We start from the raw sequence: 26,084 nt of genomic DNA, 5'->3' as shown, positions 1-26,084 counted from the left end.
AAATAGAAAGGTTGCCAGTAGTTAGAAATGTGTATTGTTTGTACTGTATAAATGAGACATTAGCAGGGTAATAGTGACGTACATGATATATATCAATAAAAGTGTCAGTACCTGTCAATAAAACTCAAAACCCCAGACTGCTGTGTTTACTTTGGTATGTGGTAATATGAATCTAAATGTGTACAAGTTCTGCACAGCAACTATGCTCTGACAGCATTAATTAATTGAGGCTCATCTGACAAAGATTGTGGAGTTGTAAAACAGATTAACTATAAGAAATGTTCCATGCACCAAGATCTGATCCCTGAATTGTGTTAACCATTGTTTTCCATAGTGTAATATATCAAGGTATGAATACATATACTATCTGCCATGCATGAATAGCAGAGCTACAAGGCAGATTGTCCAAACAAGAGAATTTTATACAGAAAACAGTGAAGAAAAGGACAGCAGTTCCTCAATAGCTCATTGTGATGAAACCCAAACAGGCATGGTTTGAATCCTGGTAGTGGTATTAAGCTGTATGCATAATCTCACCTAAGAATATGTGAATATATGAAACAGTCAGGTATTGTTAATAGAAATTTCCTCCGCAAATCCGCCAGATAAGGAAAGGTGTAAATGAGCTGTAAGAAGGCTGTAATTATACACTGTGTATAACACCCACTGTCCAACCCCAAGGCTGCAAATGACAGCAAGATAAGTACATACACCAAGTAGTCTCCTCCAAGAAATGTCCCTCAGGTGTTACACTGTCACAGCTAGTGGTCACTGCTGCCAGCATCCAGGGTGACTGATAGAAATCAAGGCGGAGTATGGCAGTAGCACACACACACACACACACACACACACACACACACACACACACACACACACACACACACACACACACACACACAAAGTATGGGTGCACATATGTAACCTTGACTATGTGAATATGGGTAGAAACAGTCAGGTAGTGTTAAAAGAAATTTAATCTACAGGTCCATCAGGTAAGAAAAAGTATAAATGAGCTGTAAGAAGGGTGTAATTATACACTGTGTACAACACCCACTGTCCATCCCCAAGTCAGCAAATGTCAACAAGATAAGTACATACACCAAGTAGTCTCCTCCAAGAAATGTCCCTCAAGTGTCATGCAGTCACAGGTAGTGGTCACTGCCACCAACACCAAGGGTGACTGATAGAAATCAAGACAGATTACGGAAGAAGCACACACACAGTATGGGTGCACATATGTAACCTTGGCTATGTGAATATGGGTAGGAACAGGCAGGTAGTGTTTACAGAAATTTCTTCCACAGGTCTACCAGGTAAGAAAAGGCATAAATTAGCTGTAAGAAGGCTGTAATTAAACACTGTGTACAAACATACCACTGCCTAACCGAAGGACATAGGTTGATGTAAAGTGAGGTAATACCTGGAGAATAATGATTGGAGCAATGATCACTAAAGTTGTGAGCAACTGAAGCCTATACAGTTGTTAATTGACATCTTTCTATCTCCTCCACCCTATCTGCACAAATAATCTAAACGCATAAATTAATGGATATATTTTTCACCAAACCTACTGTTGGGACATGTGTCCTATTGTTCTACAAATATTTAAATATTTGATTATTAATGTTATCTGTTCAAAAACTATCATTGGTAGCCTGTTGCTATCAATGTAACCTGCATGCTGTTATAATGCCCACTATGGTTCCATATATGCATTTGTTCTGTTTGCTATACAACTGTTTCAAATCTGTTGTTTTGGGTTAATGGGAACACCCATGCATGCTGTTATAACTAATTCTGAAATGTGTTGCTCATGACTAACCAACATATGTTGTAAAAGCTCAACACCATAGCACATCTGGGAAGGCCAATCCCAGCAGATCCACCTGTGCTGTCTCAACTGGCCATGGCACTGGGCCCCAGCACATCTGGGACACAACCCGGGACCTCCTCATCTGTTGGTCCTGCACCATCTTTGGGTGGAACCACCTCAGAGGATGGTGCCCTTTCCCCCATGGGAATGGGCACTGACAGGACACCATCACCTGTAGTCAGGTCCGGGGATTGGTGTGTAGCAAGCTTTAAAAGAAGTTCGGAGATCAGCTACGCCACCTTGAGGGCTGAGTGGTGCATCTTGGGGGTCAGCCTCTCCCTCCTGCTCAACCCAACGCAGCTACTTTTGGGGCATTGAAAGTGCAGTGGTGACTGCCTATGGGTGGGGACCTCAGTCCCACTGTATCCATTTGAGGGATCGTGAGCATCTGATTCCCAGCCTTCCTCCCCTTCCAAGGTGTTTACCCCCCACATGTGTCATATACCGCCCCTGTCTGCTGTCTTGTCTGTCTTGTCTGTCTACCTACCCAACTTACCTCCCCAAATATACCTACTATCCTTCCCCAACATCCCACTCTCACCTTATAAAAAAAGGGGAATAATCTGTTCCCCAAAATAAATGTCACCCCATACATAGCTGTCCATTTCACACACATGTCCACTGGACACATGTAGTCTGGCTTGACACATTACTGTTGCACTCGCCCCTCTCTCAGGGGTTTGAGTGTCCAAATTCTCCTCCAAATTCAGCTGTTGTATCAGAAATGGACAGCTATGGACCTTCCCTACACCCATCTTGCACATCCCTAGGTATCTTTCATATTGTTTTCCCTCTGCATGCCCCCTTTTTCACCACTTTCCTATCACCCCTTTTTTCTTTTTTTTTAAATAAATTAGCATGGGGTAAGCGAGTTTGCACAATGCCTACACAGGTTAAGCAGTTTCTCATTTAATCATGTGTTAGCATCGCTTACCATCACACAAACCCACTTACAACTGCCTTAATCACACTGTCTCCATCAGCCACTGTTCTGCCCAGCAACAAAGTTAGCAGTGCTGCCAAGTCTTGAACACAGGACCCTGTGCACAACAGCTAGAGCAATGTACTGCTACACCATCTGAACTGCAATAACGGATGCTGCTTTTTCAAATATATCATGCAGTACAGGTATAGAATAGTAGGGAACAAACACTGTGGAATCATTCATGTTTAGTATATATAAATATACACATATAGATGTGTATGGTGATAGATAAATATGAAAAAGTATAAACATCAGATATATGGAGCTATACATATAAAACAAATACATATAGAATATATACATATATATAGTTATATAAATATATGTATAGATATCAAAAAAGGAATATATATATATATATATATATATATATATATATATATATAGATATATAGATATATCTAATATATATATATATATATATATATATATATATATATATATATATATATATATATATACACACACACACTCAATACCCAGCAGCATACCTCTCCACCTCTTAGTGCAAGAATTCTGGACAAAGGCTGTCAAAATGGGGGGACAATGGGCTAAGACCAGGGATATAATATACATACTGCAGTTATAAATGTAGAATGATGCTACAGTAACAGGGTTTGTGTCAGCATACATGTTCAGAAGGATGTGAGTTCTGAAACTTAAATGTATGCCATTATTTACTTGACAGAAATCCTCACCTCATCAAAGTGATTTACCACAGAAATGAAAATAATGATTCTGTGGAACAGAACAGAAATATGAGCAATAAACCCGGACAGTCAGAAACAATCTGGCCAGTCAAGAGGTATGCTCAAAACCACTTAGTGCAACAAATCTGGACCAAGCCTGACAAGGGGGGGGGGGGTAAAGCCATGAAACTGGGAATATACTGGATTTGATAAGGTGATACAGTTGATGCAGTAACACCCTCCTGTCTGTTGTAACATATATTGACTGGAATAGCCAAAGTCCAAAACCAAATTAATTCCCACTAGTTACTGACATAAATCTTTACATCATCCCCCTAATGTGTCAGACATACACAACACATATGGGGGCCAGGCACCAGTACATCTGATAAATATCTAGACATAACATTGCAGTAGGGAAACTCCACTGAGCTGCTAGGCATGTCAACATGTACTGTTTAAACTACAGGCAGACTGACACAACACTAACCCAATTTTGCTTTGGGGGAATACACATGTAATTGCAAATATATTGGGCACTACAGGGTTGTAACAGCACTGACAAACAGACACCAGTGTAAAATTGCATACCCATAACCAATTTCATCACATTCAAAGTGACATACTGATAAGCCACATGAACAGTAGAGTATATGGATTGTGTGAACAAAATCATCAGAATGTTTGCCACTCACTCACTACCCCTACATATACTGACCCAATTCACAGTGTAGTCTGATGGCTGATTGTGGTATGGGACTTGTGTCAGTCTGCCCGTACAAACATATACAGCTGATAGAGCACCAGAAACTGGAACAGCATGCAAAGTCAGATAGAAAAGGATCCATAACACTTACATCTACCCCCTACACAGACCAAATAACACATTCACAATACTATGCTACACATTCCTGACAGTCTGTCAAGAATTGCAAGAAATAAACAGTCCTCTCAACTCTATAGAGTCCCACAGAACATCCAGGCTTTGTCCTCATATAAAACCCTCATAACATGTCTGGCAGTCTGATACATCACTGGGATGATATCAGGAATGAAGTCACTATATAATGATATACTATACCTATCCACCTCTTACAGCATGACATATGTACATTGCCTGACAGACTTGGGGGGGCAGAGGTCCAAACACATGGGGCATTATTGACATATTGCTGTTATAAACTGAAAAGGTTGCTGGTATAACAGGGTTGCTGTAACATATCTCTTCTGAGGGACATGAAGTCAGAAACACACATGGATGTTACCATTTACTGACTGCAATCCTCAGAGTATGCTACTGAATTTCCAAGGCCAAAACATGTGTGAGTAGCACACCAAATATAAGAGTCCAAACTCTGGCCAGTCTGTGGCTACCCCTACAGTTGAGAGTTATGTCAACCACATAACATTATCAGACTTAACTTCATACAGAGCAGCCATATCCACACAAACCTTGTCAAACTAGCATTACTTCAACTGTATAACAGCAATACTTACATTCTGTCCCTATGTCCGGAACATTCATCCGCAGTATTTGTTGTAGGAGGTATTTCCATCTAGCCTCTGTGATGCTGTTTGTCACAAACCTCCATGAAGTCACCCTCACAGGCAAGGAAAAGGGGCAATGCCCTCATGAAGTACTCAGTTATAAAAGTGTGTTTCCATGATATTGGGCATGGGAATGATACCACAGCTGTTCTACATGCTATTAGCAAGTGGGGAACTGCAGTTGGTGCACAGGTCATCAGCTGTTCATGAGCATTACTTACAAAAGGCAAGCTAATACCTATACAAAACAGATGTATATCCTACATCTGTCTCAGAGAGAGACAGAGAGAAAGAGAGAGACACACACACACACACACACACACACACACACACACACACACATACACACACACACACACACACACACACACACACACATACACACACACACACAAACACACACACACACACACACACACACACACACACACACACACTGAAACTGCTGGATTATACCAACTGAACCGAAAAAAAATACAGGTATGTCAAACAATTAAGCATGTAATGGAATGTAGTAGGGGGTATGTAAATGAGGAAAATAGGAAGTTCAAACAATATTATGTCTCAACAACACATGCTGTACTGATATATTGCTGGGCGGAACTTATAGCCATAGGATCTGTGTTTTTCTGCAGTGACATAGAACACAGCTCAGGGCCCTGAGTCACCCCAGGAAAGGATGGCTCACATATGACCACTACTGGAGTGTGTGCTGCACAATACTGACTGTGGCACTGCTAGGTCAGCTACTGGGATGTTGCAGATATACATTTGTTAATTGTCAATTCAAACATGATATACATGTTTGTCTCAGACATGTGATGGACATACAGGGTATTTGCGTACTGAAATACTGTCACAGCTGTGCGTGTTGAACTACATGTGATATACTGAGCTCATACCATTCAACTGTCCAGTGTTATACACACTGACCATATTTGTGCCTCATATTTGTAGTTATGTCATCAAGAGTTGTGTTATGTCTGGCAAATAATTGTAAAGCTGTGAACACTGACATTACAACATCACTTCCTCTTTCTTTTGGCTGTTCCCATTAGGCGTCACCACAGCAGATCATCTGTCTCCATGTCTTTCAGTCCTCTGCATCTTTCTCTGTCACACCAACCACCTGCATGTCCGCTATCACCACATACATACACCTTATCTCAGGCCTTCCTCTTACCTGGCAGCTTCATCCTTTCCAAAATATATTCAGCATGCCTCCTCATCACATGTCCAAGCCAACATAATCCGGCCACTCTCTGGCTTTGTCCCCAAGCTGTCCAACCTGGGCTGGCCCCCTAACATACATATTACTAATGCTGTCCACCATCGTCACACCCAGTGCAAACCTTAACATCATTAACTCTGCTATGTCCAGCTCTGACTCGTGCCTCTTTTTTCAATTCCAATGTCTCCAACCCATATAACATAGTTGGTCTCAGTACCATCTTGTAGACCTTCCCTATCACTCTTAATGGTACTCATCTGTCACAAGTCACACCTGACACCCTTTTCCACCACCCACATCCTGCCTGTACTCTCATTTTTACCTCTCCCCCACACTCACCATTACTTTGAACTGTTGTTCCCAAGTATTTACACCTATCCACCTTTGCAAACTGTACTTCCTGCATCCTCACCATTCTTCTATCCCATTCCCACACATATATTTCATCTTAGTCCTGCTGACCACCATTCCTCCCCTCTCTAGACCATACATCCACCGCTCCAGGGTCTCTTCAACCTGTTCCCTACTCTCATTACAGACCACAATGTCATCTGCAAACAGCACAGTCTACGGGGACTCCTGCCTGATCATGTTTGTCAACCTGTCCATCGACACTGCAAATAAGAAAGGGCTGATAGCTGATCCCTGATGTGCTCCCTCCTCCAACTTAGATGCACCTGTCACTCTCAATGCAGAATACATCGCTGGCACACTAGCCTTGTACATATCCTGTAGCATTCTTACGGATTCCTCCACCACTCTTGACCACCTCATACAATACCACAACTCCTTTCTAGGCATCCTGTCATATGCTGTCCCTAAAGTCCACAAAGACACAATACAGCTACTTCTGACCTTCTCTGTATGTCCCCATCAACACTCTCAGAGCAAACATTGCATCTGTACTGCTCTTTCCTGGTATGAAACCATGCTACTGATTAGTAATCCTCACCTCCATTCTTAACCTAGCTTCCATCACCCTTTACCATTACCTCATGCTGTGACTGATCAATGTTATCCCTCTCTAGTTACTACAGCTCTGCACACCACCCTTATTCTCATAATCAGTACCCAAACACATTTTATCCACTCCTCATGCATCTTCTCACTTTCCAAGATTACAGTAAACAATCTGGTCAAAAAGACCACTTCCATTTGTCCTAAACACCTCCATGTTTCCACAGGTATGTCATCTGGACCAATAGCTTTTCCATTCTTAAACCTCTTCATAGCTATCCTTACTTCCCCCTTGATAATCTGTTGCACATCCTGATTCACCATACCCACATCATCCAACCAACTCTCTGTCTCATTCTCTTCATTCAACAGCCCATCAAAGTACTGTTTCCACCTGCTGGACACACTCTTATCACTTGGCAGTACACTTCCACCATTACACTTTATCAGCCATATTTCCTGCACATCCTTCCTAGCTATATGTTTCTGTTTAGCCTATTGGTAGAGGTCCTATTCTCCATTCTTGGTGTCCAACCTTACATACTACCCTTCAGATGCCCCATCCTCAGCCTTTGCTACCACTCTCTTTGCCATACACCCCATTTCCCTATACACCTGTCTACTTTCTTCATCTGTCTGACAATCCCACTTCTCCTTGGCCAACCTCTTTCTCTGTATACTCCCCTGTACTTCCTCATGCCACCACCAGGTCTGCTTGTCCTCCTCCCTCTGTGCCTATGTCACACCAAGCCCCACTCTACTCATCTCCCTTACTAGCTCAGATATAGATACCCACATGTTTGCTAAGTATTCACTGCCATCCACTGCCTGTCTTAACTCTTCCCTGAACTCAACCTCACAATCACCCTTTCTCAGTGTTCATCATTTGATCCATGGTGCTGCCCTCACACTCCTCCCCCTCTTCTTGATCACCAATGTCATTCCACAGACCAACATTCCATGCTGCCTAACTACACTTTCCCCTGTCACCACTTTACAGTTACCAATCCCTCAAAAACAGGCCCACCTGCATAGGAGATAATCCACCTGTGTGCATCTTCCTCCACTCTTGTATGTCACCCTATGCTCTTCAGTCTTGTAAAACTATGTATTCATGGGTTTATATTAAAAGACTGAAGAGGTGTTTTATCGAACACCTCTTGGTTGACACATAAAGAGCGAACACACTAAAGTGCGAACGCTCAACATAACAACGGGGCTATGCCACCTACACCCCTCCTTACTAAATATACCAACTCTGAGATTGCACTACAGTGAGGAAAGGGGCAAACACATGGGGATGGCCAAGCAATTTCTTTCCCAGGGAAAGAAATCATTGTTTTAAGCATTTGCGCTTTAGTGCATTCGCTGTTTATGTGTCGGCCAAGACGTGTTCGATGAAACACCTCTTTGGTCTTTTAATATAGACCCATATTCACCACAGCCATGTCCAACCTCTGTTGCAAACTCCACCACCATCTCACCTTCTGCATTCCTTTGCTTACCACCATACCTACCCATCACTTCTGCATCCCTTCTGTCCCCTTCATCAACATGTCCATTGAAATCTGCTCCACTCATCACTCTCTCACCCTTGGGGACACACATCAACACTTTATCCAACCACACCAAAGTACGTCTCTCTCATCCATAACACATGAAATTAGCAGAGCATATGCACTAACAACTGTCATCATTACACCATCAATTCCCAGCCTCCTAAACATCAATCTACCTGACACTCTTATCACCTCCACAAATACTCTTGGCATAATGTTCCTTCAGGTTAACCCCTACACCAGTCCCCCTCCCATACACACCATGATAGAACTATTTGTATCCAATTCTGATACACACAACTGTTCACCCCTTCCATCTGATTTCTGGCACACATAATATATACACCTTTCCTCTGTCCAGCACATCAGTTTGCTCTGTCCCCATACCAATCATAGTCACAACATTAACAGTTCCTACCCTCACTACCAAACCCCTAGCCTTTCTCCTCTCTGACTGCCATATGAGCATCAGACATCCTCCAGGGTATGTCTGTGAATGCAAAGGCTACTGCACTATCAAATGACATACGTGTGTTACCGTAATATGAAGAAAGTGCAACTAATTGTGGCCCATAGCCCACCATGTATGTGCGGTGTCCTCCAGATGTCCTGCCCTAACAGGTTGACATGACTGACTGAGCAGCAAGACTGTAATTACAGTGAGCCATGCTGACATAGAACAGAAATGTATAGCAGGTATTACCTGTGCATATGTATGTATGGGTAGGTGTACCTGGCTGCCTCATAACAACTGATATGGGATGCAAAATGTCAGGTAAATAAGCTGTACATGTTGTACATGTGTGTAACCTTAGTTTCTGTGCATTCAACAGAGTTACACCTCTACAGCTACTGGTTGTGGCATTGCCTTGACACAGACATTGGTAGTATAATACACACGAGTATCACGTTGAAATTGTAGAGGTGGCCAACTGTGTTCTGACCTTGTGTCCATGCCTACTATAAACAGATATATGACCACCCACATACTTTATGGCCTCAGCAATACCTTACTTGTAAAACCTCTCTCCACCAATGTAGAGTAAACCCTTTTGCTGGACAGCAACAATGCACATAGTACATAATATGATGGTATATTGGATGTACATGGCAAAGTAGGAGCAGGCACCAACTGGGCAGCATGTCAACCTTTGTCTGAATGAGCATATTAGGTCACAGGTGGATTACTATAAGGCTAACTATGAGTACAAATTGGACACATCCACTAAGGGCAATCACAAGGCCATCTTCACATATGTCTGCAGTCTCAGAGGCAACAACCCAATCCACCCTGTAATGGTGGTCAATCATAGCACATACACACACACCATAGCTACAGCCAACCAGCTGCAGACAGGTTTAGGGCAAACATCACCCCCCTGGCTCACCATCAGTATAGGTGGATATGCACAGCACATGGCCCCCCTCCTCTCATCCTCATGGATCAGGTGCAAACTGCCTAATCAAAGTTAACAAAATCAAGCCCCCTTGGGGCCTGATAACATTCCTGTCTGCATTCTACATGAACCCAGGCATATACTTCCAGCTCCATTACACACTGTATGCAAGCAAAGCCTGAGCACCATTGACATCCCATCTGCATGGAACATGGTCACTGTCATCCGTCTACACAAATGTGAATGATGAATGGTAGTTTATGCAATGTACTGACCCTCATTGGGGGGAACATGACACATCAGGACCAGGAGTACAATGCATGTTCATACAGTGGTGCCAGGTACAGGGATATGATGTGTTTGTAAGTGGTGGCTAATGATAGTCCATATTCGTGTGCTGGCTCTGTAAAGAACTCTGGGCAATATCTGCGGTCCTGTGATGTGTTTCCCTGTTTATGTCTTCCAGGTGCCATGCAGCGGCAACCGCCTTACACTGATGCAGACACAGCAGTCATCACAGAAGCTGTCATCTTAAACTATGCCATCCTTTCTGGCCATAGCGGGCAAAATCTGCAGGAGCGGACTACCCTGTGGGATGATATTGCCCACAGAGTGAACTTCTTGGGCCACCATGGATGCACATATGATCAGGTCAGGCATAGGGCAAGTGACGTGATACGTCATGCCTGGCAAAGGGCTGCTGCTGCAGTGAGGGACCGTACTGCTACCGGTGGGGGTCCAGCCTCACAGGCAAACCTCCCAACTGTTCCGAATTTCTCGGTTTTTACCGAGTTTTGGGGTTCAAATGAAGGGTGCCACGATTTCCGAGTGGCACCCTTCATTTCCAATTTTTTTTTTGCTTTTTTTAAAATTTTCGCGCTGTCGGAGCTGACGTCATCACATGCGCAATGACATCAGCTCCGTCAGGCTACCAGCCAGTCGGAATTGAGCTCAAGGAGCTCACATCATCATTTCCAGCTGGCTGATTTGAATTGCAAGCTGGTGGGAATGGGGAAATTTAGAACAGCGCTGAAACAGCAGTTCGCCGAGCGGGCAGAGTTTGCAAGCAGGGATTAAGCCAGGAACTACTCAGGGCAATGTTATTAATGGCAGCAATGACGGAGGAGGAACGGGAACTACTCCATGAGTCAGTGTACACTTTAGGTTCAAGGTTGTGATTTGTAACCTTGTGTGAAGTGGTACATACAGCAGACGCAAATAATGGATGTGATGTCTGGAATAAATACTCTATTAGTAATTGCATTGTTCAGGTTTGTTTTTTTTGTTTTTTTTATTTACAGCTTGTTAACCCAGATTGGCTATATTTCTAGAGCTTGTTGTTTCCTTGTGACAGTCCACCAGGCAGAAAAGGAGAGGCATTGCCCAGCCTGGTTTATTCACATGTTTTAGCATAAGCAAAACCGTTATATATGTATGCAAGGCTGATTGATAAAATGGCAGTTGATTTGATAAAATGGCAGTTGATTTAATACAAAGTTGTGTTTATGATGGAACCCTACAAGGTTAACTGTCTGCAATAACATACTCAACAAAGCCTTATAGCTTCATCTAGGAATTGAGGAGGACCATATTTTATTATATCATAACAGTCATTAGATTGACACTATATTTATATGTTTTTTCGAGTGGTCAGAAATACAGTTGGCTCTAATTTGCAGTCCATTTCCCATAAAAGTTCATGCGTACATGTCTCATTATGTGTGAAGCATGCAAAATATCAGTTGTACAAAACGACTTGGCAGTGGTGATGTGTTGCTCTGATTGCCACATGCATTGTAAATTCATTACTTTGCTGCACACGTTATAAACTGACTAATCATTCCTGTTATTTTTCTAAGCTGTGTACAAAGTGCAGAGACTGCAGGGCTGATATAGTGTTTTACTGCAAATAAAGTGCTATAATTGCCAAGAGGATGTCAGCCCCTTGACACCATTTACACTAAGTTCAATCTCCAAAGCTGCCAAATCCTTCAGATAGTTATATATTTTATTATTGTGAATGCAAGCAAGAGATCTGCTCTGAAAACTCCTGGGTTTTTCTGTATTATGGTGCACTGGTAGATATGATGCCCTTTGAGTGGCTTTATTGTTAAAAAAGGTAAAATATATATGCAGTAGTTTCAAAAGTGTACCTTTATAACACACAATGCCAATGACTGTGATAGCTGTGTTTTATTAAGGAAGTTTAGCAAGAAAAACTATGGGCTGAAATGTTATTTTATATGTATATTAAATGTCCTTCCTTTCCATCTAGCAAGTCTACTATCTGTCATAGGCTGGGAGCAGAACATGATCACACATTTGTTTAATAAGCCTGAAAAAACAGAATTATGTAGGACATATTCAGTACTGTAAGCTCAGTGGAAACAGGCTATATTTCAATTTTAAAAATTATCTAATTACTGCAACTCAGATGAAGACATTTTAGAGTAGGCCTGCAAATGAGTCCATGAAGTTGTCAAAGACAGGTTTTGGTAAGGCCCATTTCCATTTATTACATAATATAATGGCTGCTGAACAGATGTATGTTTCTTGTTTTGTGTGCAAGGGGCAAATGATTTGAAAACAGCCCAAAGGTAATCTTTATCCACCACTGGCCAGATGCTTTTTCTTTGGATGTGGTGTGGGTTTCAATGCTGTTTCAATGAATGTGAGTTTCAAGGGCAAAGAAGTTTTAATGTCAAGCCTATTTTCATTGTGAAACAGTAACAATATTGCTTTGTTTACCAGATGATGTCTTTTAGTGTTTCTGCATTGTTGTGCTGTAAAATGTAAAAATAAAACCCAAATCATTGTAGAAGTAAAGCAGAATGCATACATTAGTGTTTATGGTAAATGGGGCGAAATAGCCAGGTAACGGGACATTGGAATGGCTGCAGGGGGACTCTGGTGCCATGTTTTGGTTGTCTGTTCTTCAGTTTGCGTTCGAAAGTTGGTATCCCACAATTCCATTGGAGTGGGTGGGGTTACATAATTATGTACGCAAATTAGATGTTAATCAGCGTACAGATTTGTACCTATTTTTCATGGGCCTTGTCCAGATTTTTGATGTTTCCAGGTTGAGAGGTATGCTCACAGGCCCCACTTATGGTGACAGTGGAGCTCCTTGCCAACCTTGGGGTAGCCCCCACACAAAGTCAAACATGGGAAACAGCAGTTGTGGAGATGGGTGGCACCCAGACAACAGGTGAAGAACATCCAGGTAAGGCCAAAGTGCACATCAATGTAATGAGGTAGCAGTTAAACTATCTTCTATAGAGTCTCTAGATGCATATGTCAGTGCAAAATTGATTAGTGGGTGGAGTGTAGTAATGCAGACAAGTGCACATCTGTGGTGAAGGACAGCAAATTGTGTAATATCATAGTGTGTACTGTACCTGTGCAGAAATGTAGCGTTCATCTTGTACCAATGCCTAATGTGAATCTGCTGACAATGCCTCTCCCTCACAACTACATAGGTCCCTCTGGTCTGCACATGGGACAGCAGCCTGAACCCAGTAAGTATGGAATTTTCCTGTTCTGGCTCATCAGTACCCCAGGCATACTATTTATTTATTTATTTATTTATTTATTTATTTTACATTTGTTGACCGGGCTAGTCTAACTGGATACATGTCCATTTTCAGTAGAGGCCCGGGGAGAAAAGCTCCAGAAAAACATTAAAAAAAACATTAAAAGATTAATAGAGGATTTACAGAAACAAATATAAACAGTAGTAATTGTTACATAAAAACATAGAAACCAAAAAAAATATAGAAAAAATTGATTAAAAAGTTTTTTTTTTTTTTTTTTTTAACAGAAGATGAACTACTCTTAGTAAATGTAGCATAATGAAAATCGTTTAAGGGTAGTCTACTAAAAAAGGTATAATATACTTGTAAACATTGCAATTATATGCAAACCTTAGTATAAAGGAGCATTATAGGAAGGTTGAAGTGGAAGTAGGTTGAAGAAAGAAAAAGTTAGAAAGCAAAAAAAAAGGAGAGCAGTTATATACATAAGAGGGGTAAAAGGGTGAAAGTGGACCCAAGGAAGTAGGAAGATAGAAGTGAAAGAGGTAAGCAATTTAGTCAGGGTTTGTGCAGGGGCATAACCAGTGTGATTTTAGGTGAAGTTTGAGTCTTAGTTTAAAGAGAGAAAGAGATGGTAGTAGAGTTAGGTCTGTAGGTAGAAGGTTCCAATGTTTGCCAACAGTGTTTGAGAAAATGCTATCACCTGACAAGTTATTAGACTTCGTAGTACAAACAAGTAATCTACTTGAAGAGCGTAGTGAAGTTAGATTAGTATAGGGGGTGATAAGGTTAGCAAGAATAGGAGTATTTTTAGGTTGATAAAAGATTTTGTGAGCAATGATGAGTTGGGAAAATGTTAGCAAGCTTGGTAATTCAAGCCAGTTGAGCTGCTTAAGATTAAGACAATGGTGTGTCATGTATGGATTGCTGGTAGCAAACCTGGCGATATTGTTATAGGCGTGAGAAATTTTTTGGAGGTTAGTTCTTTTTAGATTAGTATAAATTGATGAAGCATAGAGAAGTGTAGAGATTAAGTGAGAGTGGGCAATGGTGGTTCTGGCCTGAGGAGTAAGGAAAGGTTTGATTCTGTATAAGGAACCAATTTTACTGTTCACTGCTTGTATGGTGTTGTTAATGTGTATATCATAGGTGAGGTTGTTGTCAATTGTGATTCCTAAAAGTTTGGTAGATTGTTCAGGCGTTATCAGGGTGCCTTTGCTAGATACAATAGAGAGATCAATAGGAGAGGACCTACTGGTAGGTGGAAATAGTAGAAGTTTAGTTTTTTGGCATTTAAAAGAAGGCAACGTTTTAGGAACCATTCTTCAACCATGTTAAATACTTTTTGGGTTATGTAGTGGAGGTCTGAGGTGGAGTTAGCAGAGCATATAAGTGTGGAATCATCGGCATATTGAATACAGGTGGCTTCTGGGACTGCTATGTGAAGGTTGTTGATAAATAGTGAAAAAAAAAGGGGTCCCAGAATTGAGCCCTGGGGGACTCCTATGGAGACTGGTAGGAGGGATAATAGTTTATTTTGCCAGAGAACTGCTTGTTGCCTATTGTTAAGGTAAGATTTGAACCATTGAATAGCTGGAGGATCAAGAGCAAGAAGTTCAAGGGTATTTATAAGTAGGGGATGGTTGACCATATCAAAAGCCTTTGACAGGTCGATGAAAAGAGCGGAAGAGAGGGTGTTGTTATTATGGTTTTTATTGATGGTATCAGTGAAGGATAGAAGGGCAGTGGTGGTGCTGTGAAATGGGCTAAAGCCTGGCAAGTAGCCAAAATATTGTGTTTCATTAAGTGATTAAGTAACTGATGGCGAATACATTTTTCCATGACTTTAGCTAAGGGTGAAAGAAGAGCTATTGGTCTGTAGTTAGAATAGTCAGTGGATTTACCACCTTTATGAAGTGGGATGATATGGGAGACCTTCCAGATTTCAGGGATGATACCTTCATTAATGGTTCTATTTAGTAGGATGGATATGGGAAAGGCAATGGATTTTGCTGCTATTTGCAGATACTCAGCAGGTAATTGGTCTGCTGAGGGGGTAGAAGGCTTAAGCTTTAGGAGGATTTTGTAGATAGAGTTAGTAGAGATAGGGTGAAAAATGAAAGTTGGTAGAGGTATAGAACTATGGGAAGGTTGGCCCATATTCTCAGTAGAAAGCTGGCTTGCTAAGGACTGTATGGTCTCCGTAAAGTAGGTGTTAAAATTATTCGCAGTTTGAAGTGGGGTGTTTTGATCAGCATCATGAGGGGATGGTGTACTACAGTGACCAGGTTTAAGGAGACTATTGATGCTTGACCAAAATTTCTGAGGTTGCTTTTGGTGAGTTTGTTGAAGCTTGCTATAGTAGTTCTTTTTGTCAGATAGTATAGCCTTTTTTGTCATATTTCTCAATTGTCTAAAGATTTGCCTATCAGGGGAGGTTCTGTTAGTTCTCCAATTATGCCAAGCTTTATTTCTATGTAGTATTTTATTCTTAGTCTCAAGTGTTAGCCATGGGGCTGGTTTGAATTTTACTCTAATAGATCGTAAGGGTGCATGCTTATCTAGGATAGCAAGAAATTGAGAGTTAAAATATGTGACAGCTTCATCGAGTTACTAAAGTACTAAAGTTAATGCATGTGACCGTGCACACAACTGTTACACTCAGCCATTTGGCAATATCTGCATGTTCACTTGTGGTGGTGTTTACTGCATTGCATCACGGTGGTCATCACAGGGGCCTATTTGCAGGAGATGTCACATGTCTGTAGCATACCTCAGGACCTGTCATTGCAGGACATCTGGCAAAGACTGACAATATGGGGGACAAAGGTCCAAAAACTAGGGTCATATTGTATAATTAGTTGTGTACAGTGCATATAAATGGTGTTAGAATGCCAGGTATTTCTGATATACAAAAATGAGAGTACAATAGGCAAGTTCAAAATACTGCCAACCTTTCATGTGACCTATCACCTGTACAATTCAATTGTAAAGCAAACAAATCTTTTAGGGGATATATAATGACACATAACAATAGTACAACAAACAAGATGCATATATGTGCACAGGCTGAAACTAGTACTGTGCTTAGGCAGCTTTCAATATAACTACAGCAGTACATCTTATTGGGTACACACCTGCCATCAATTACAGAGACTCTTTGATTAACAGCAAATAATGGTCAGCTGTCCTACCAGGATTATCCTAACATATACCCAGTTGCCTGCTACAGCAACAGCCATGGTTTTCAGAGCTGACAAAGCTGCTAAGGGACCACAGGTTTGAGATGTATTAGCCTGGAGAAGGATGCAAAAACATTTGCACAGCATTGCACATACCATGGAACACAGTGCAGACAGTCATCAAAAGGTGGTGAAAATATGGGGCTACAGTGACATTGCGAAGGAGTGGACATCCCACCAAAGTCTATCAGAATACAAGACCAGAACTGGCCAGGGAGGCTGCCAGGAGCCCTACAGCAATAGTGAAGTAGTATCAGGAATATCCGGAAAGTACTGGGTGTGTACTACATGTCACAACATTTTTCCATGGTCTCCATATGTCCTGCCTATAGGGTAGGGTTGGAGGATGGCAGAAGTTCCTCACACCAAACAATATCCAGGCCTGGTGAAAATCTGAAAACAGTACATCAGGTCTCCAAGAAGCAAGTGGGAAAATGTGTTATGGTAATATGGGACCACTGTTGAACTCTTTGGCCACAATTCTGACAGGTGTGATTGGAGCAATAACACCACTGCACATCACAACAACAACACCCCCATGGTGAAGCATGGTGATGGCAGTGTCCTGTTTTGGAGTTGCTGTTCACAAGCTAGAACTGGGGCAGTAGCCAAGTTAGATGGGATTATGAACAGTTCCAAACACCAGTCTCTTGTGGCTCCAATCCTTCTGGTGTCTGTCACATAGCTGTGGATGGTGAGAAATTCCACTTTTCCACACAACAATGGCCCAAACCATACATCCAAATCAACAAAAGGATGGCTTCACCAGAACACATGCAATGTTCTGCACTGGCCATGTCAGAGCCCACACCTATGTCCAATAGGATACATCCAGGGTGACCTGAAGAGGGCATTGCACAGGGGGTGCCCTTGCAATCAGACATAGTTGGAGGTGTTTTGCAAGGGAGAGTGTGCAGACATTAGCAAGTCAAGATGTGCCATGCAGATAGACACCTTATCAAGAGGACTGCATGCTGTGATTAAATCAAAAGGTGCTTTAACAGAGTATTACTTTAAGGGTGTGCACACACATGCAACCAGCCTATTGTACCTATCTCATTTACCATATGTTACATGTAACTGATGTGTATGTTCTTCAGTTGGATTGCACAGGTTATATGTCGTATGAAATGATGGCAATGTTATGACCTGATTTCTGAAGTCTCATGATATATCACAAAAACCTGGCATGTTAATAGGTGTGTGTACCTATATCCACTGTAAGCTTGGGAAGTTGTTTCAGTAACCAGCTTTGTTTTAACATACATGTACTGCAGGTTATGCAGTCTGCACCTCAAATTAGGATGTTAATTAGTGGCACCAATCCAAAGGTCAACCAAGTAATGTATCAGACAAATACAAGAGTTATGAGGAACAGACCAAACATATGAGCCACAGATGTACACATTTGGCAAAACCCTGTACAGTTGGGAGGTATGTTCTTTAGGAGTTGCCACAGTGCTATACAGATGAACAGCAATAATTTACATGGGTGCAGTGTGTGGTACGTGGAGGGCCATCACCTGCTAACACCACTCACATATCCCAGAGGTGTATATTAGTAGTAATGGTCATTGGAAAGGGCTGCATTGCATGATGCTGAGGGTCTGTTAAAGAGTGTGTATGTTATTGCCTTTGTGTCATGAATGCCCCCATCTGGCTAATGTAAGGTCTGTGTAATGCCTTTGAGGCACCTCACCTGTATGTATGTGTTTGTGTGCGTGTGTGTGTGTATGTGTGTGTGTGTGTGTGTGTGTGTGTGTGTGTGTGTGTGTGTGTGTGTGTGTGTGTGTGTGTGTGTGTGTGTACCAGCAAACCTTATAGTGCCGGTAGTAATTTACATCTGTGTAAGCCATTACAGCTGTGAAAGCCATTACAGCTTTCTTTTCCCTTAGATCTCCCTGGCTGCTGTGCGTTCCCGCCCCTGGAGACTCGTAGAAGTCTCTTCTGCCTAGTGACCACCTGTAGGTCTGGGATTGAATACCCTACCTCAGTCTCCTGCCTCATACCCTACCTAGGGAACAAAACCTCACTCTATTTGGTAAAGCCTCCTCTCATAAAGACGCAAGAAACTCTTCTGCCTAGTGACCACCTGTAGGTCTGGGACTGAATACCCTACCTCAGTCTCCTGCCTCATACCCTACCTAGGGAACAAAACCTCACTCTATTTGGTAAAGCCTCCTCTCATAAAGACGCAAGAAACTCTTCTGCCTAGTGACCACCTGTAGGTCTGGGATTGAATACCCTACCTCAGTCTCCTGCCTCATACCCTACCTAGGGAACAGAACCTCACTCTATTTGGTAAAGCCTCCTCTCATAAAGACGCAAGAAACTCTTCTGCCTAGTGACCACCTGTAGGTCTGGGATTGAATACCCTACCTCAGTCTCCTGCCTCATACCCTACCTAGGGAACAGAACCTCACTCTATTTGGTAAAGCCTCCTCTCATAAAGACGCAAGAAACTCTTCTGCCTAGTGACCACCTGTAGGTCTGGGATTGAATACCCTACCTCAGTCTCCTGCCTCATACCCTACCTAGGGAACAGAACCTCACTCTATTTGGTAAAGCCTCCTCTCATAAAGACGCAAGAAACTCTTCTGCCTAGTGACCACCTGTAGGTCTGGGATTGAATACCCTACCTCAGTCTCCTGCCTCATACCCTACCTAGGGAACAGAACCTCACTCTATTTGGTAAAGCCTCCTCTCATAAAGACGCAAGAAACTCTTCTGCCTAGTGACCACCTGTAGGTCTGGGATTGAATACCCTACCTCAGTCTCCTGCCTCATACCCTACCTAGGGAACAGAACCTCACTCTATTTGGTAAAGCCTCCTCTCATAAAGACGCAAGAAACTCTTCTGCCTAGTGACCACCTGTAGGTCTGGGATTGAATACCCTACCTCAGTCTCCTGCCTCATACCCTACCTAGGGAACAGAACCTCACTCTATTTGGTAAAGCCTCCTCTCATAAAGACGCAAGAAACTCTTCTGCCTAGTGACCACCTGTAGGTCTGGGATTGAATACCCTACCTCAGTCTCCTGCCTCATACCCTACCTAGGGAACAGAACCTCACTCTATTTGGTAAAGCCTCCTCTCATAAAGACGCAAGAAACTCTTCTGCCTAGTGACCACCTATAGGTCTGGGATTGAATACCCTACCTCAGTCTCCTGCCTCATACCCTACCTAGGGAACAAAACCTCACTCTATTTGGTAAAGCCTCCTCTCATAAAGACGCAAGAAACTCTTCTGCCTAGTGACCACCTGTAGGTCTGGGATTGAATACCCTACCTCAGTCTCCTGCCTCATACCCTACCTAGGGAACAAAACCTCACTCTATTTGGTAAAGCCTCCTCTCATAAAGACGCAAGAAACTCTTCTGCCTAGTGACCACCTGTAGGTCTGGGATTGAATACCCTACCTCAGTCTCCTGCCTCATACCCTACCTAGGGAACAAAACCTCACTCTATTTGGTAAAGCCTCCTCTCATAAAGACGCAAGAAAGTATGTCCTTCAGCTCTTCCAGGTTTTTCAGCATTGTGTAAGCTTTGTAACCCTCAGCTACTGTCGGTCTCTAAGCAGGTTCTGCCAGCAGCCACCAGCACCCTTTAGGTACTCTATTTTACCTTCTTCTCTCCATTGCCTCTAGCCCTGTTAGTAGTCCTGGTAGCAATTACCGGCTGAGTCCACTAGGTGGCTCCCTTCTACTAAACTTGCTCATCTTTGCCTAATTTTTCGTCTACTTTCTAATTTCCTATATTTCCCACTATCTGCTAGCCTTTTCGTGTAGTTTCCACCCCTTCCTTTCTCTGATTCTATCAGCCTTGCCCCACTTAGTCCTTACTCTCCAAGAATTCCTCTATGTCCCAGAATTACTTACCTTTACTTTCAGCATCTAACTGATTGTTTTCCACTCTAACTTTTCTTTGGCTCTTCCCGCTCCGTTCGCCCTGCGGGCTCACTCCGCTCCCCACCCTACCCCCAATTCCCACCCACCCCCCGGGGTCCTACACTTATAGTTCTTTAGCCACACCCCTACTCCCTACTACCTTATTACTCCCCTTCCCGCCAATTTGCTGCATAGCCTAAACACACCCCTTCCACTCCCCCTTTCTCTTTCTCAACCCTATGACTATACCACTTCTATTTACTTTTCTCCACTACTTTGACTTCTGACTTTACACTTCCCCTCACCTCTCCTCCTTTCTTTCTCTATCTACCTATTAGAATTTATTCTTATTTACCAACTGCTTTAACTAGATCTACTATCCCCCTCTATTGTGTACCTAACTTATTTCTCTCCCCTTTGTACTTTCCACTCTACTTCCTCACTTCTCTTATTGCTAAATTATGTCTCCCTATATACTAACTATGCCTTCACTCTCTCTCTTAATGTTGACCACCCTTCTCTCAACATACCATCTCACATCTTTTGAAATTTCACTTAGTAACTATCTTATCTCCTCACAAAAACACACTTCTTCTACTCTCACTTTTACTTCTTACCCTAATATTAATTCCACCCCTAGCTATCTTCTATCTAAATTCCACAGGTTACATCACCTCACCTACCCCTACTATCTAACAAAAAAACAAAAACCTTAATAACTCAAAAGAGGAACTACTTAACCATACTATCTAATCCCACCCTACAAGATGGAGACATCCACCCCAACCCTGGCCCTATCTCACCACCACCCCAAAACTGCTTAACTAACCCCAATAATAACTTCCTTATAGGACACCTAAACATTCATAGCATAAACAATAAAGTACCCTTACTCCACGCCCTCTTAGATATCCACTCATTTGACATTCTCTGCCTCTCTGAAACCTGGCTAAACCCAGGCACAAAAGACTCAGAGATTATACCCCAAGGTTATAACATACTAAGACAGGACCGCTTAAAACGTAAGGGTGGTGGAGTGGCAATACTTTTCAAAAATCAACTGAACATCTCCACTCAACCAGCATACCCATACCAAAACAGCAAAATAGAAGCCATCATTGTTAAACTCCAACTTAATAACAAAAAATCCATTTACATTATTTCTTTGTATCTTCCCCCAGGTAACAACATTCCAATATTAGAAGAATTTCTAAATTGGGTTTCTATCACCTACCCCCAAGAAACCATAATTCTCGGCGTTAACATAGACTGGAACACTGTTAATGCTGACAATCCCTCCTCTCATATTAACCTACATGGTTTCTCACAAACTATTACCTCAACTACAAGAGTCAGTAAGCCCAGTAAGAAAGAGAGTATACTGGACTGGATACTCACAAATAAAGCTAACAAACAATATAAAGTAGGGACTATGCCTGACGACATCAGCGACCACTGCCTAACCTACATCACTAGACAAAAATCAGAATATGTTAACCTCCCAAATACAAGACTAATTCGATCTGTCAAGCACTTTAATATAGACCTTTTTAAAACTGAACTGAGAGCATGTAATTGGAATTGCTTAAAATCACTTCCCCTGGAGGAAGCAGTACTATTCTTTAATATTACATTCCTATCAATACTTGATAAACATGCTCCAGAACGCTCTATTAGAGTAAAGACCAAATCTGCCCCATGGCTGACAACCAAAACTAAAAAACTTATGCATGCTAGAAACGCAGCATGGACAAAATGGAGATGCTATAGACTAAACCCTGATTTTATTAATTTCTGCCATCTTAGAAATCTAGCAAAAAAATCAATACTCTCTGACAAGAAAAACTTCTACTGTAATCTTCAGGAAACTCATATTAACAACTCTAAACAGTTCTGGTCATCAGTAAACAGACTTCTTTCCCCAGGAACTGCTAAAACTCCTTCCCCTCAAAATTCAGACCCAGACACCCCTCCAGACTGCTAATGCCTTCAACTCTTTTTTCACTGAAACTATTCAATCCCTTGCCAAACAAATGAACCCTAACAACTCTCATATACCTACTAACAAAACTAGCTCCCTTTTCAACTTCTCTCTAAAACCTATATCTACATCTTTTATCTACAAACTCATTCATAAACTGAAACCCTGCACCCTTCTGCTGATAAACTCCCTTCTCTTTTCCTTCAGAAAGTTGCCAAAGAAACTGCTTATCCTATATCCTTACTTATCAACAGAACTATCCTAGAAGGAACCATCCCTGATATCTGGAAAGTCTCCTACATTATCCCACTGCACAAAGGTGGTAACTCCTTGACCTTTCAAACTATAGACCTATTGCCCTTCTCTCACCCCTAGCAAAATTATGGAAAAATGTATACATCAGCAACTCGTACACTATCTCTCTCATCACAACATAATAGCAAACTGCCAGCATGGTTTCAGACCCCACCACAGTACCACCACTGCCCTTCTATCCTTTGTAGATACTATCAATAAAAATCGAAACAACAATACACTCTCTTCTGCACTTTTCATTGATCTCGAAAGCTTTCGACATGGTCAACCACTCTCTCTTAATCAACATTCTTGAATCCCTATCTTCTGATAAACTAGCCACTGACTGGTTTAAATCTTATCTTAACAACAGACAACAAGCAGTAATATGGGAAAACCATATTTCATCACTCCTGCCTATTTCCATCGGAGTTCCCCAGGGCTCCATTCTGGGTCCACTTCTGTTCTCCCTCTTTATTAACGATCTTCAGGCTGCTATCCCACAAGCTACCTGCATACAATACGCAGATGATTCTACCCTTATCTGCTCAGCACCCTCCTCTACTGAACTGAGCTCAGTGACCCAAAACACCTTTAACACAGTAGAAACTTGGTTTTCTAGACGGTTTCTCCTACTAAATGCCAAAAAAACTAAACTCCTCCTCTTTTCACCCACCTCTCGATCTCCCCCATTAAACTTTACCATCTCTTCAAATAATGGCACTATCATCTCACCTGACCCAACTACTAAACTATTAGGAATAACCATTGACAACAATCTTTCCTTCGATCAGCACATTAACAACACCATCAAGATTGTAAACAGAAAAACTGGATCCCTTTATCGCATCAAACCTTTCCTAACCCCAGCAACCAGAATCAAAATTGCACAATCTCATCTCCTATCTACTCTCCTTTACGCTTCCCCAATTTACACAAACCTTAAGAAAATCAATCTAAACAAACTTGCAACTTGCTATAACAACATAGCTCGTTTCGCCACTAGTAACCCATTTAGGACTCACCATTGTATTAACCTAAAACAACTCGGCTGGCTCAATTTCAAAACTACCTAATAATTCCTCAACTCACTATAGCCCACAACATATTGCACCTACCTGACAACACCCCAATACTCTCTCAACTTCTAACCCCTTACAGCAATCTGAACTCACTTCGCTCCTCTAGTAAACTCATGACAAAATCAATAAAGGTAAACAATGCAGCAGGTGCTTCCCTTTTCACTAACACTATAGGTAAAACTTGGAATCTCTTACCTAGTGACATAACTTTGACTCAATCCCTGCCACAATTCAAGCAGAAAATTAAACTTTACTATCTAAATCATTGGCTTTGTTCCTGCAGTACACCAGACTAACCTTTTCTCTTCTCTAGTTTCCCCTTACTCTTCTTATGCACTACCTGTCTCATTTCTCCACCTTTTGCTCATCTAAATCTAACTAAGTATATGTTAAGCAAAATAGTTGACATGTAATGAACTGCATATTGTAAGTTTGTTTCTCTGTGTTATTATCTTTCGCTCTGTGTGTTCTTATGACTTTCAATTTGATGCTATTCCTTAACAGTAATGATTTTTTTATGTAATGTTCTTGGTAGTTTAGTGGAGCTTTTCTCCTCGGGCCTCTGCTGAAAATGGACATGTATCCAGCCAGACTAGCCCGGTCAACAAATGTAAAATAAAATAAATAAATAAATAAATAAACATATGTTGTTTTTCCCTCACAGGTGGATATGGTGGCTGCAGTCCCTCCTGCTTTGATATTGATGTCAGTGGCTGAATCTGTGACATCAGTTGGCATCCCACTATTGTCAACCCCATCCCTGCACACAATCACAATGCCCACACATATCCCATTACCAGTGGCCACATAATGGACAGTTGGTGGGTGGTGGCATGGAACAGTCTACTGTGGTGACTATGGCAATTGAGGGTGCATACACTAGCCATAGCCAGAGTGCTGGTGAGGTCCCACACAGGCAGATGGCCAGGGGTGCTTAGAGGAGATTTGCAACCCATCATGCCCCTGTTGCAAGTGCAACAGCAGCAGTCACCGGATGCATGTTTCGGGCTGTCATGGGGAAACAGGCATGTAATGAACTCTGCATAACATAGCGTGGCTAGTCTCTGGGTTGTGAACCTGTTCCTCCTGCATGTCTTGTTGATTGTGAGGATGGGGTTGAGGTATCTGGGGCATGCTGTATGAACAGATTGGTTTCTTCGGATGTAGCATTCCTAACAGGGTTGGGTCAGACATGTTGTGTATGTCAGGCAGAGATCGCACCTAAGTAGCCAATATGAGACAGAGATTCATTGGAGTTGTTGAAGTCTGTCCATATGGGGCAAGTGTGTAGTACCTAAGATCCTCTTTGTGAGGTACATTTGTAGCCTCTCCTGTTGTTGCTGGTGTCCAGTGGGCTACATGACAAATGGGCCATAGTACACATTGATTGGCCTACTGAGGGGAGAGTACAGGGAAACACTGTCCATTTACTTCCTCGATTCAACACCCTTAGTCAGGAGAAGTGACACATGGAAGGATGTTTGGAAGACAGTGGCACTGGAGTGGTCAACAGAGAGCTCACTGTTAACCTGTGTTCCCAGTTCCCTTATACCAGCATCAGTGTTCAGTGGACTACCATCAATGTATGACTTTATGGGAACCATGTCATACCCAAAGGGGATGGCAGCACATCATCTGGCATTGAGCTTATGTCCAGGGTTCTGACAACAGTCATAGGTCTCAGGGGGGCCTTTGTATAGGATGACAACCTCATGTGGGGGGTAATAATAGCACCCACCTTGTAGTCATCTGCAAACATTGTCAGCCAGGGCACCTTCATATTGGGCTGGTCCTCAGAGGTGTGGATCCCAAACATGAGGGGACCC

Source organism: Protopterus annectens, chromosome 7.part0, assembly GCF_019279795.1.
Source record: "Protopterus annectens isolate FY-2018-M chromosome 7.part0, PAN1.0, whole genome shotgun sequence".
Taxonomy (NCBI): Eukaryota; Metazoa; Chordata; order Ceratodontiformes; family Protopteridae; genus Protopterus; species Protopterus annectens.
The sequence above is the reverse complement of the archived record's forward strand: the minus strand, read 5'-3'. Positions refer to the sequence as shown.